Below are 12,269 nucleotides of genomic sequence, written 5' to 3'. Positions count from 1 at the left end.
TACGAAGGCACTTTACATTGAAGCCAAGTCTTTCTGAATTCTCCAAGTTAAACTCCCAATCAAAGAGTATATCTGGAGTCACAGTACTTCTGGCCCTAGTGAATATATCACTTACAACACGCAAGATAATACCTACTTGCATTGTTAAAGCATAAGCACGTCCAGGATTCCTGTCAACAATTATGTGACCAAACTTCTTCCATATTTTCTCGTACAAGCCTGCATATCCAATGGGAACGCTAAATCCACGAACTAGTTCATGACACGGGAGTGAAGCATCAAATGGAGTATCAAAAGCAACTCCTGCACTTGGATATTCATGCACCACTATACGGTTCTCAATTAATGGATCAGCTTCTACAATGGGGGCAACAGTTTCTTCAGTATTCACTACTGGTGTTTCAGTTTCTTCTATCACTGAAGCAGCAACAATCTGGGTTTCCATAACTTCAGTAACAACCTTTTCATGGCCTTGAAGTGCATGGATGGTTGTCTCTTCATCAATAACTCCAGGGAAGTTCGAGTTATCCTCATTGGTTTCAATTTCCTCAACTTCGGTATTTGACACCTAATACGAAGATTACATGAGGTTAGAAGTGAGATTATAAAATACAGTATACAAGCAACGCATCATCATCAAATTTCATCATTATACACCCAAGACACGAGCAAATAACATGAAAGTCATGGAAATACGTTTTACGGTAACCTCGTATGAAAAAACTGTACTCTTCTCTGTAATAAAAGACGAACTGGGAGAAATCTACAAGGAAATCTAAGGATGGGTTATATACCATTCTCTTCATATGGATGTCCTCTATAGCGTGTAAAAATTTCATGATAATCCGATGAACAAGCAAGGAGATGTGGTCAAAACATTGAGCAACATACCATCTGAAAAACTTCTGAAAGTCTCCTGGAAGTTTACTGTTTCGCCTTTTTCAGGCCCTTAACATGCTCAAAACTTAAAAAAGCTTCTTTGATAAAGCTTGGAAATTTTCCGGGATTGAATATGAATATGCAGATCTTGAAAATCCGACTCCAGATGAAGGTTTTACGGCGTTTTTGCTAACAGCTTATAACTTTTGTTTCTGCCTTCTCCACCGTGAACAACAGCCTCAGTTTCTGAGAAATCTACACGGATTCGAGGTCTTACATTACGACCGTACGGTGGTAAAATTCAGCAGCATAATTATAATACAGTTCTCATAATTTCATGAAGATTATATGAAGAGACATACCTGAGAATATCCTGGAGACGATTTTCGTTTATCACCAGAGAGATACTTCAATCTTGGTCGACCAGAAATCATCTCAGCAGAAGGGGGATTCTTCACTGGAGGCTGACCAACCATCACAAAGTCATGCAATCGCCCAAGCTGTTGATCCCAAAAGTCTACATAACCTGGGGTCAATATGCGAATCTCTCAGAGCAAGGAAACCAGTAATTACTTCCTTCCACATGAGTATGGTCTAAACGAGTCATAAGTTGCTCAACTGATGGATTCCTCCTCCGAATAGTCGGGACACACTGATCCATTCCCATTTTTCGAGCCACTCTATCAATATTATATTCTTCCACTGAAATCTCTACATACGTGGCTGATAGCAAATGACCAGGGGTGCAACTCAACATGAAAGATCTCTCGCCATCACTCAGATTTGCACAAGACATCAGCATCACACTCTCTCCAGTATTGAAAGTTGTTGGATGGGAACATAAGCAGGAACTGACACCCATGGGCGGAAGTTGAACTCAGATTCATCATCCAATACATCAATGAGGCGTGCTTTAGACCGAGGCTTCTCTGTAGACCAACACATGATCTTGGCATTATCTTTTTCAGAGAAAATGTGACGAGCATCAGCATTCGGTCCTTGCAAAATATTACGTGGAATAAGCGCATAATTCTTGAAGTGCTCCCACATCAAAACTTGAAGAAACATCGTATTGGCATAGCACTCAATCTTCATAAAGCCATTCGATACACTGGAGTCTATAACCAAGGAGTATAAGTTAGAATACAAAGAAACCAGGAACAGGCTACCTATTGGGAGTTGCTCACCTTGAGCCATCTTTATAGCAAAGGGGATCACGAAGGGATTCAACAAGTTTCCACCGTCTTCAAACAGTTTCATATAATCTTTGAAACTAGGAAGGCTAAAATCACAGATCTTAGCGGATTTTCTGGCAGACCTACCTCTCAGCGACCTCTCAACAGCCATAAACATAAGAAGGCAGCAATGGGTAACATACCGTCGATGGGACTATCATAAACCTCGTCTTTTGGCCACCAGCGTGTCAACTAGTGAGCATAGCAACCTTTACTTGCAGATGCCTTGTTCACTTCCTCTATTGCAGCTGTCAAGATGTTGGAAATTGCAGTCTCCTCATCTGAAAGATCTCCAGGGAGATTTCCCGTGATTGGGAGATGCATTAAAGCAGCCACATCCTCTAAGGTAACGGTAAACTCTCCCCATATGCATATAAAGGTGTGAGCGGGAATACACCAACGAGCAAGTAGAGCCACAATACCTCTCGCATCATGGAAAATGAATAAGTCTCCAGAAGCCTGAATAGCTCTCGTCACTTGCGCCTGATCGAGCATAGCCGTGACATGAGGGAAACCCAGCATATGTCTCGCCCATCCAGATAATTTTTCCAAAGGTCGTCGAGAAAGCTTAAACTCTATGATTGATGCAAGTAAGATACCTCGTTCAAGACAAAACCGAATCACTGTCTTAGGAGTCACCAATTTCTTATGAGTAACATTTTCTGGGATTTATCAGAAGACGATATGCTGGAGATTTGAGATGTTTTTCAGCTTCCTCCTGAACCTCAAAAAATGCATCATCCACGTTCGGAACATTCTTAATTCCATAAGCTTCATCCTCTTCTTCGCCAACGGAAGTCTCATCCATACATGTCTCATCTCTGGAGATATCATCATCAATACACATTTCATCTCTCGAAGTGTCATTAGTCTGGGAGTTGGACATCTTTGCGAAGTAGCTGTAAAATTCACACTGCATTCTACTTCAGTATATCATCCGAATATGAAATTCAACAAGATGATGAAGTCATGCAAATGGAAATGCTAGCATCTGCAAAAATGGTAACTCTTAACTCTTACCTTTTACGCTTCCACTAACGATAGTGATAGTAATGCTAGAGTTAACACCTCAAAACTCGTTCGTTTCTTCGAAACCTGCAAAAGACAAACGAAGCTTAGATTTTCATAAAATCATGAACACTGCCACCACTGTAGTATCATGAAAACTAAAACGTTATTTCATCATAAATAATTGATTACTTTGAACATTACTCAAAATCAAACTCGGGTTTTTGAAAGTATATGTTTACAAAAACATAAACAATAATTCACGTTTTATTGTTTTTTGTGAGTGATAACTCACGCTAAAAAAAAAAGAAAAAGAGAGCACTCTTCTCCATGAGCATGTCACGGTTTTTCATACAAAAATATTTTTCTTGGACATACCACGATTTTATATAAAAAAAATCTTTTCCTTCGTATCATCATCCGTCTTTAAAACGAAGGTTTATTTCAATTTTGTGAAAGCTCACACATTATAGGATAAAGTTTTGATGAAAGCTCATAAACAAAAGTTTATCACTGGACACAAGTCCACATATAAAAAAAAACTTTTTCCTTCGTATTATCGTCATCCTTAAAACGAGGATTTATTTCGGTTTTGTGAAAATTCACTCCTTTTACGATAAAACCTTGGTTCTCATGAAATCTCATAAACTAAGTTTTATCACTGGACCTAGTAGGTCTATACAAAAAAAATCTCTCCTAAATCAGGGATTATTATTAGTTTCTCAAACTAACGATCAAACGAACATACGTTTTCAAAAAACAAGGGTTTTTCGACAAAAATCCTACTCACATACACTAATATATGCACATGTATATACAACTCAAACATGATCAATTCATGAAACTCATAACATCTGAAAAAACAAAACAAAACAAAAAATTCGCTGCTTACCTGGTCGGCCGGAATCTGGCCGGTCGGTGATCGGACGGCGACGGTCGGTGCTGCTCCGGCGAAATTTTTTTCCTCCACTCGCTGCTGACGTGAAGGTGATGGAGAGGTGATGAAGGTGCTGGTCGTGTGTGAAGGAGAAATAAAAAAAAAAGAAAAGGATTAATTCCTTATATGCCAAATTTTATTTCCAAAACCTAATTTCACAAGGATTTCCTTATTGGGCCCGACCCGCAAATCCTAAACGGCCAAGGTCCCGTCATCCGAATCAGCGGTTCAACACCAATCTATTCTCATTAGATGATGCTCCATCATGCCACTGGAATCTTCATTCAAGTCATGTTTGCTCGCACTATCAAAATTCGGTAACGTCTTGACTTACGACTAAGTTCAATTACTTATATTGTTTATGACCGGAAAATCACCATTCAATGCTGATTGAGGAACACGACTTTCCTCACTAAGCAGGGGACTTAATGTAGATGGTGGATTTTCGACAAAGGCTAAAATTGTAAACTCATAATTATACGAACTCCTGATCCAGCAATCATATGTGAGTATTGACCACGGGTCTCTCATCGAATCCTCTGACTGAGCATACTTTCTCTCAGAGTACATGCAGATATGTAGTCTCTCGGCTGGAAAACGGCATATCTCATGAATACTGAACACTTCAGTAATTATTTCTATATAGAATCACGAGATTGACGGCTCCTAGACAGCTTTCTCTGCTAGTATAGAGCGATAACGTCTTCAAGATACAAACAACGAGTTTCCCTGACTATATAAAGGATATGAAGCTCTAGCAAGCTCATGTCAGAATAGTTAATGCTCCTAGACAGCTTGCTATGCTAGTATAGATCCATAAGTTAATTATTCCTAAATTCTTGGATTCATCCACTGAATTTCCGCAAATATTCAGATATTTTCGCAGTATTTCGTTACTTCAATCTATGGTTCTTCCCAGCAGAATTCCATGGGTTAGTAATAAATATTCAACGCACGGGAATCTGAGTTACCTCTGAGTAAGCCCCGGATTAAAAGGTGCAAGTGTACTCAACGATGATACACTAACAATCACCGCACGAACGAGTATTTCAAAATACGACGAAACGATGAACCTATGCAAAATAGGAAAGAAAATAATAAATAATTAAAATATTGACCAAGGTGCCGGGGGATTGGGCTCATCGACCGGACGGCGGTGTCGTGGCCAATCCCACGCCAGTTTTATATTTTATCATATTTTTTGTTATTTTCCTAATCTTATGAAAATCCTTTCATTTGAACAAATATCCTTCGTTTTGAGGAAACTCCTCAGTTTCATGGTGCTTCCTTCGCACGAAGGAAATAATATAAAATTGGGAAAAATATTATGGGGCCGTGATTGTTGGCCAACCGGCCATGCCTTGATCCGTCCGGCCCCACACCTCATGGTTCCTCATTATTTTATTATTATTTTCCTAATCTCATGAAAACTCCTTCATCTCATGGTATTTTCACAAATCCATGAAAAATAATATAAAATTAGGAAAACTCGTGGACCGGGCCCAGACGGCCGGACATGCCCTAGCCGGCCCCACACGCCCTTTTTTTAAAGTTTCCTTCATCTCATGAAACTCCTTGATTTCATGGTATTTTTCTCAAATTAGGAAAATTTCTTCAAATCATGGAAAAATACACGGAAAATACATAAAAATTAGGGAAACTCGTGGGACCGGGCCTAAGCCGGCCAGCCATGCCCTAGCCGGTCCCACACGCCCTTATTTTTATTATTTTAATACTATTTGCTTCCTTTATCCCATGGAAAATCCTTCACTTCAAGGAAACTCCTTAATTTCAACAAATTCTTACATTTCATGATATTTTCATAAATTCATGAAAAATAATATAAAATTAGAAAAAGCACCACGGGAACATGGTCACTGGCCAGACGGCCATGCCTTGGCCTCAGCGGTCTCACGCTTCATCATTCCTTCATTTTATAATTATTTTCCTTCATCTCATGAAGTTTCCTCAGTTTCAGCAAAACCCTGATTTTGTCATATTTTCGCAAATGGTTGCTCAAACGCACGCCAGAAAATATCAAAATTCTCAGGACTGAGACACGGACGTGTTGACGACGCGAGCATGTTACCTTGACCGACCAAGGTTGGCTCTTTGGCTCGCAATGAGCCAGTCCCGCATATTTTCATGATTTGACCTAATTTGCGCAATTGCACATATTAGGTCCAAAACTCTTCCAAATAATTTTGGAATTTCATGGAGTAATCGTCATTCAATCCCACGACCATCCAGGGCTGGTTTCATGACCCCTTGTTCAGTCTCTCACCTCTCCATAATTAATTAGGTTTTATCACCTAAGGCTCGGACGAGCATTTTTCGAATAAATGATTAATTAAACCAGCATTTAATCATTCTTTCATCAACAAATCATCAACTCTTCAAGAGATCCTAGTATTTTGATCACGCGAGCATATGGACGCTAGTAATCGACCCACAATCTCATGTATCCGGTCCTCCTTCATTCCATCGCTAATTCTCAAATAAACCATCAATTGGTCATCAATTGATCAAATTAGGGTTTTTGAGTCCAAGGATCATAGTTCCCGACTCGAACACTAATAACTTTACGACGATCTCATGATCAGTATTCTTATTTATTATGCTCGGTTCAACTACCAGTATACTAATTAATGTTTTATTTTGGTCACGCTGCCAATAATTCATCAGACGAGCAACACTTGTTCGGATGAGCAATATTTGCTCAAACCAAGGAATATTGGTTCAACCCTCAATATTCAACAATTCATTGAATGAGCAATACTTGCTCACCTCAACGTGAGAATTATACATCTGTCTCAACAGACACGTTCAATTCATGAGTCTTAGAACATTTTGCAAAATCATGTTCAACTCAGCAAATACATGGACTCATCGTCTCATAAAGTCATGAAGTCAACAACTGACTAATTAACCACGAGACGTCAATCGTGTCACATGGGGGAAATCAACTAGGGTTTTGGTCTGGCGGTCTACGACACATGTGTTCATACACACGATGGGAATGTGAGCACTTCGTGCAATCAGTTGAAGGAGTTAACAAAGTAGTGGATGGAAAATCGACCAAGTCTCCACACGATGAGCAACTGGTTTCAAACACTATTTCCATTTCCCCACTCTTTGATTCCATCAACTGTCACACTTCATGGGATCATGGTGTCTACAATTCCAGCAATATAAATAAGTCTTTAAAATCATGATTAATACAACGAAGAATCTCACGTCTTACAGACAATACGAGATCAACACCTCATCAATTGAGCAATTACTCTCAACTGAGCAACTTCAATCATTCAGAACTTATCTTATTCCGAATTCACAACACACCTACAATCTTTTGATTACCATTGATTCCACACATTTCTCAACTTCCATCCTACAGATCATCCCATCCTCTCTTGTGACTGAATTTACTCTGGAACGGCCATTGTCTTGGTTTAGGCCGGAGTATTACAGATTGATCTCTCGAATTCAAAGCACTCCCTTCTTGCAGTGCATCTGTGTGAGGTTGAACATTTTGCTCGGTTCAAGGAGTCTCCTCCGTAAGGTTGTCTCCTCAATCCCGTGAAAACCAGCAAATCGTTTTGCCCCATCCACACCTTTTTATAGGTTTTCATTGCTTGGTCTTCACATATTTAGTTCGGTTCAAGAACCCGACCCAAAAATACGAAGTAACGTTCACAAACGTGCCGTATGCGTACCTCAAATTCCAGAAGAAATTTTCGGAACTAGGGTATGCGTACCCGTATGTGTACCTAGTGTCTTCGGTATTCAATAAAAACTCGTTTTGGCCACAACTTCTTCGTCTGAACTCGGAATGACCTCATTCTTTTTTTAATTATTTTTATCTTTGAATTCTATTCAAGATAGTGATGATAAATCCTTAATTTGAATGAGTTAAGATCGTTCTTTGGCCCTTCTCTTGATTTTGAGCGTTTTGCTCCTTTTCGTCGCACTTCTTCCACTTCTCTTGGACTTGGGAACTTGGATACTTGGAATACTTATCTTCTTATCTCTTTTCACCACTTTGTATCTCCTTTTTGGATGGTTCAGCTATTAGAGGCAAATAAGAGAAAACAAGAGTAATAATACGAAAATATGCAAGAATAATGGCTTAAACAAGTATGGAAAGGATACTAAAATCATATGAATTATGCACTTATCAGTGGAGCGCATCATTGAGGTATTTATGGATGATTTTATTTTTTATGGCAATTATTTTGATAGTTGTTTAGACAACCTTGATCTAGTTCTTAAACGATGCATAGACACAAACCTTGTCCTTAATTGGGAGAAATGTCACTTTATGGTAAACCATGGCATAGTATTTGGTCACATTGTGTCCTCTCGAGGGCTCAAAGTGGACAAGTCAAAGATATATTTAATAAGAAACTTACAATATCCCACTTCGGTGAGGGAGATCCGTTCTTTTCTTGGCCATGCAGGTTTCTATAGGCGGTTTATCAAGGATTTCTCTACAATCTCCATGTCGATGTGCAAGTTATTACAAAAGAAAGTACCTTTTGATTTCAACAAGGAATGCAAGGATTACTCTGACAAATGGAAGGCAATGTTGACAAGTGCTCCAATTATCAAGTCACCGAATTGGAATCTTCCATTTGAATTAATGGGTGATGCTAGTGATTATGCGGTTGGAGCCGTTTTGGGTCAAAGAGTGGACAAGTTTTCCCATGTTATCTTTTATGCATATAGGACCCTCAATGATGCACAAATCAACTATTCTACCACGGAAAATGAGTTATTGGTTATAGTTTTTGCATTGGAAAAATTTCGATCATACTTGGTGGATACAAAGGTTATTGTGTATTTCGATCATGCCGCACTTAGATACTTAATAAAGAAGAAATAAGCTAAGCCAAGACTAATCCGGTGGATCCTATCACTACAAGAGTTCGACATAGAAATTCGATACAACAAAGGTGTGGAGAATACCGTTGCGGATCATCTTAGTAGACTTGTTATGTCTCAAGAAGAACTTCCATTACAAGACCACTTCCCGGACGAACAAATTTTATCCTTGGAAGAATCAACACCTTGGTACGCGTATATAGTGAATTACTTGGTGACAAGGAAGGTACCTAGTACAATGTCCAACTTCCAAAAGATGAAACTTAAGAAGATAGCCAAGCAATATGTGTGGGATGAACCATACTTGTGGAAATATAGTGTTGATCAAATAATGCGAAGGTGCGTACCTAACTCCGAATTTCAATCTATTCTCTCCTTTTGTCACACTCTTGCTCCTGGTGGCCATTTTGGTTCTAAACGGACCGCTCTCAAAGTTCTAAAGAGTGGATTTTATTGGCCCACCTTGTTTGAAGATTCGTATGCTTTTTGTAAATCTTATGATAGATGTCAACGAACATGCAATCTAGGTGCTCGAAATTAAATGCCACACACACCAATTCTTGCCGTTGAGATTTTTGATGTGTGGGGAATTTATTTTATGGGCCCTTTGTCAATTCGAATGGAAATTTTTATATACTTCTTGCGTAGATTATGTTTCGAAATGGGTGGAAGCTAGAGCCACCAAAACTAATGATTCTCAAGTTGTTTGTGATTTTGTAAGAGAAAACATATTCACTAGGCACGGTACACGAAGAGTGATGATAAGCGATGTAGGCTCACATTTCAAGAAGTCTTTCGACGCTCTTCTCAAAATGTACAACATAACACACAAGATTGGTACGCCTTACCATCCACAAACTAGTGGACAAGCTGAAATTTCTAACCGTGAAATCAAGTTCACTCTTGAGAAAACGGTGAATACAACAAGGAAAGATTGGAGCTTTAAGCTCAATGATGCACTTTGGGCGTATAGAACATCATACAAGACGCTGATTGGTATGTCTCCATATCGGTTGGTTTATGGAAAAGCTTGTCATCTTTCGGTTGAACATGAACATAAGGATGATTGGGGGATAAAGAAGTTCAACATGGAGTATGATGAAGCGGGGAAGCAAAGAAAGTTACAATTAAATGAGATAGAGGAGATACGTAATGATGCTTATGAGAGTGCCCGGATTTACAAGGAAAATACCAAGCTTTTTCATGACAAGATGATTTCTCGAAAAAGTTTTTTTGTGGGGCAAAAAGTTCTTTTATTTAATACTCGTTTACGTTTATTTCCGGGTAAGCTTAAGTCATGTTGGGTGGGACCATTTGTTGTTACTAATGTTTATGATCATGGTGCAGTTGAAATTGTTAGCGACAAAACAGGAAAACCTTTAAAAGTCAACGACCATAGGTTGAAGCCATATTATGAAAACTTTCCAACGGAGCATGTGGACGTGATTGGACTTAGAGATTTGCTCCCTCTGGAGGAGTAATGTGAAGCAAGATTTAAGTCGGGCCGTCGACTTTAAAACAAGCGCTAAATGGGAGGCAACCCATATGGTTTTGTATTTCTTATCATTTTTTTATTTTTTTTATTTGGTTATTTATTTATTTTTATTATTCCATATCATGTTAGGATTTCCCACCTTCACTTTGCTAGGATGATTCAATTACATTGAGGACAATGTAAGGTTTAAGTGTGGGGGAGTGTCTAAGCATATTTAAAAAAAAAATTACATAAAACCTCCAACTTGTAGAGACTTTAGAGTCACTAGCATACTTCTGGATATGTTTACATAGAGAATTCTGACCGACATAACTGAACTTGGAAGTGTTAGGGAACTACGTTCGGATTTCTTACTTGTTAGAGTGTTAAATAATGGATTTAATCATGCCGGTGGCAAATGAGGTGCAGAGGGAAATGCATTATTAAATTTGGTGATCAATCATTAGTGGAGACTACCCGTATTTATATCATCTGAGGCACCGACCAGAAATTCTTCCATATGACTAAAATGCTTTCTTTTGAGTGTGTGTCACCGTACGTTAATTCTGGGTAGAATGGTGAGCTACCCAACTTCACACCAATTTTCAGCACTATTTTTGATCTCTTGAGTGCTAATATTTGTCAATCATGAGGGTGACGTGTATGTATGAAAGCCTCCTTCTTGTAGTTCGATTTGCAGTTAACACCATTTTCTCGACAACAACGGTTCCATAGAAACACCATCATCATCAACAAGGAAGCGACATCAAAATATACAAGGAAAATTTAAGACGTTCAAAGTTTACAAGCAACGGAACAAGAAAAGAGCAAATTTCATATTCAAGTAAAGCAACATACAATGAGCATATTTTTACATACATGTTGAAGACTTACAATATAATGAGTATAATTTGATATCCAAGTATGAAGACTTATTTACAAGAGCGAAGAAAATCAAAAGGTGAGAATTATTGAAGTTTATGATTCCGAGACGATACAAGTTGTGAAGAATCAAGCGGTAAAGTACTTTTCCCACGGCCATGGTTTGTTTTATTTCACTTTGTTTTGTATTATTTCTCTAGTTCTTAAAATATATATATATATATATATATATATATATGAGACAAGAGAAAAATTTATCATTGATTTTATTTTTTATTTAATAAGCCGTGGGGAAGGAAATCTATAAGGAAGTTTCAAGCGACAAGGATTTTAAGGAAAAAAGTTACAAATTGTCAAGGATTTAAGAAGTTCGAGAGTTTATCATCAAAAGTTGAAATCGAAGACGAAGACGTTTCTATTGGATGCTGTGAGAGTGGTCTTATCATCATTGCAATCGGATGTGAAGGTGAGTAAGTAATCTCATCCTCGATAATAATGGTTGATTTCTTTTCTTAGAGATCGTCAGAAAAATGGTTTTTCAAAATGTTAAAAGATGTGGGTTTTTAAAATATTTCGGAAGTTGTCCTTCCCACCATTCAACGTGTTGCAAGATTTCTCTCTTCATTCCTATCTGCACACATGTGAGAACCATAAAAGTACGTCTTTTGAGTGCAATTTCATAAAACCCTTTGGGTGAGGCAGGAGTCGAGGCGAAATGATTATTGATCGCTCTCAAACGCGCGTTCTCTCATTATGGTGTGGTTACTTCTCACTCAACATTTAAGAATAAGAATATGTTCTTTAGTATTTCTAACTTCTTATTACTGGCATGCATAAACTCTATATCCTCATAGCTCTTTGGATGTTCGGGACGCTGGAACGCTTTGAAGTTGTAAATTTTAATTTGATTTGCTCGAGGACTAACAAAGTCTAAGTGTGGGGGAATTTGACTGCTATTTTTCATGTAAAT

Source organism: Papaver somniferum, chromosome 3, assembly GCF_003573695.1.
Source record: "Papaver somniferum cultivar HN1 chromosome 3, ASM357369v1, whole genome shotgun sequence".
Lineage (NCBI taxonomy): Eukaryota > Viridiplantae > Streptophyta > Magnoliopsida > Ranunculales > Papaveraceae > Papaver > Papaver somniferum.
The sequence above is the reverse complement of the archived record's forward strand: the minus strand, read 5'-3'. Positions refer to the sequence as shown.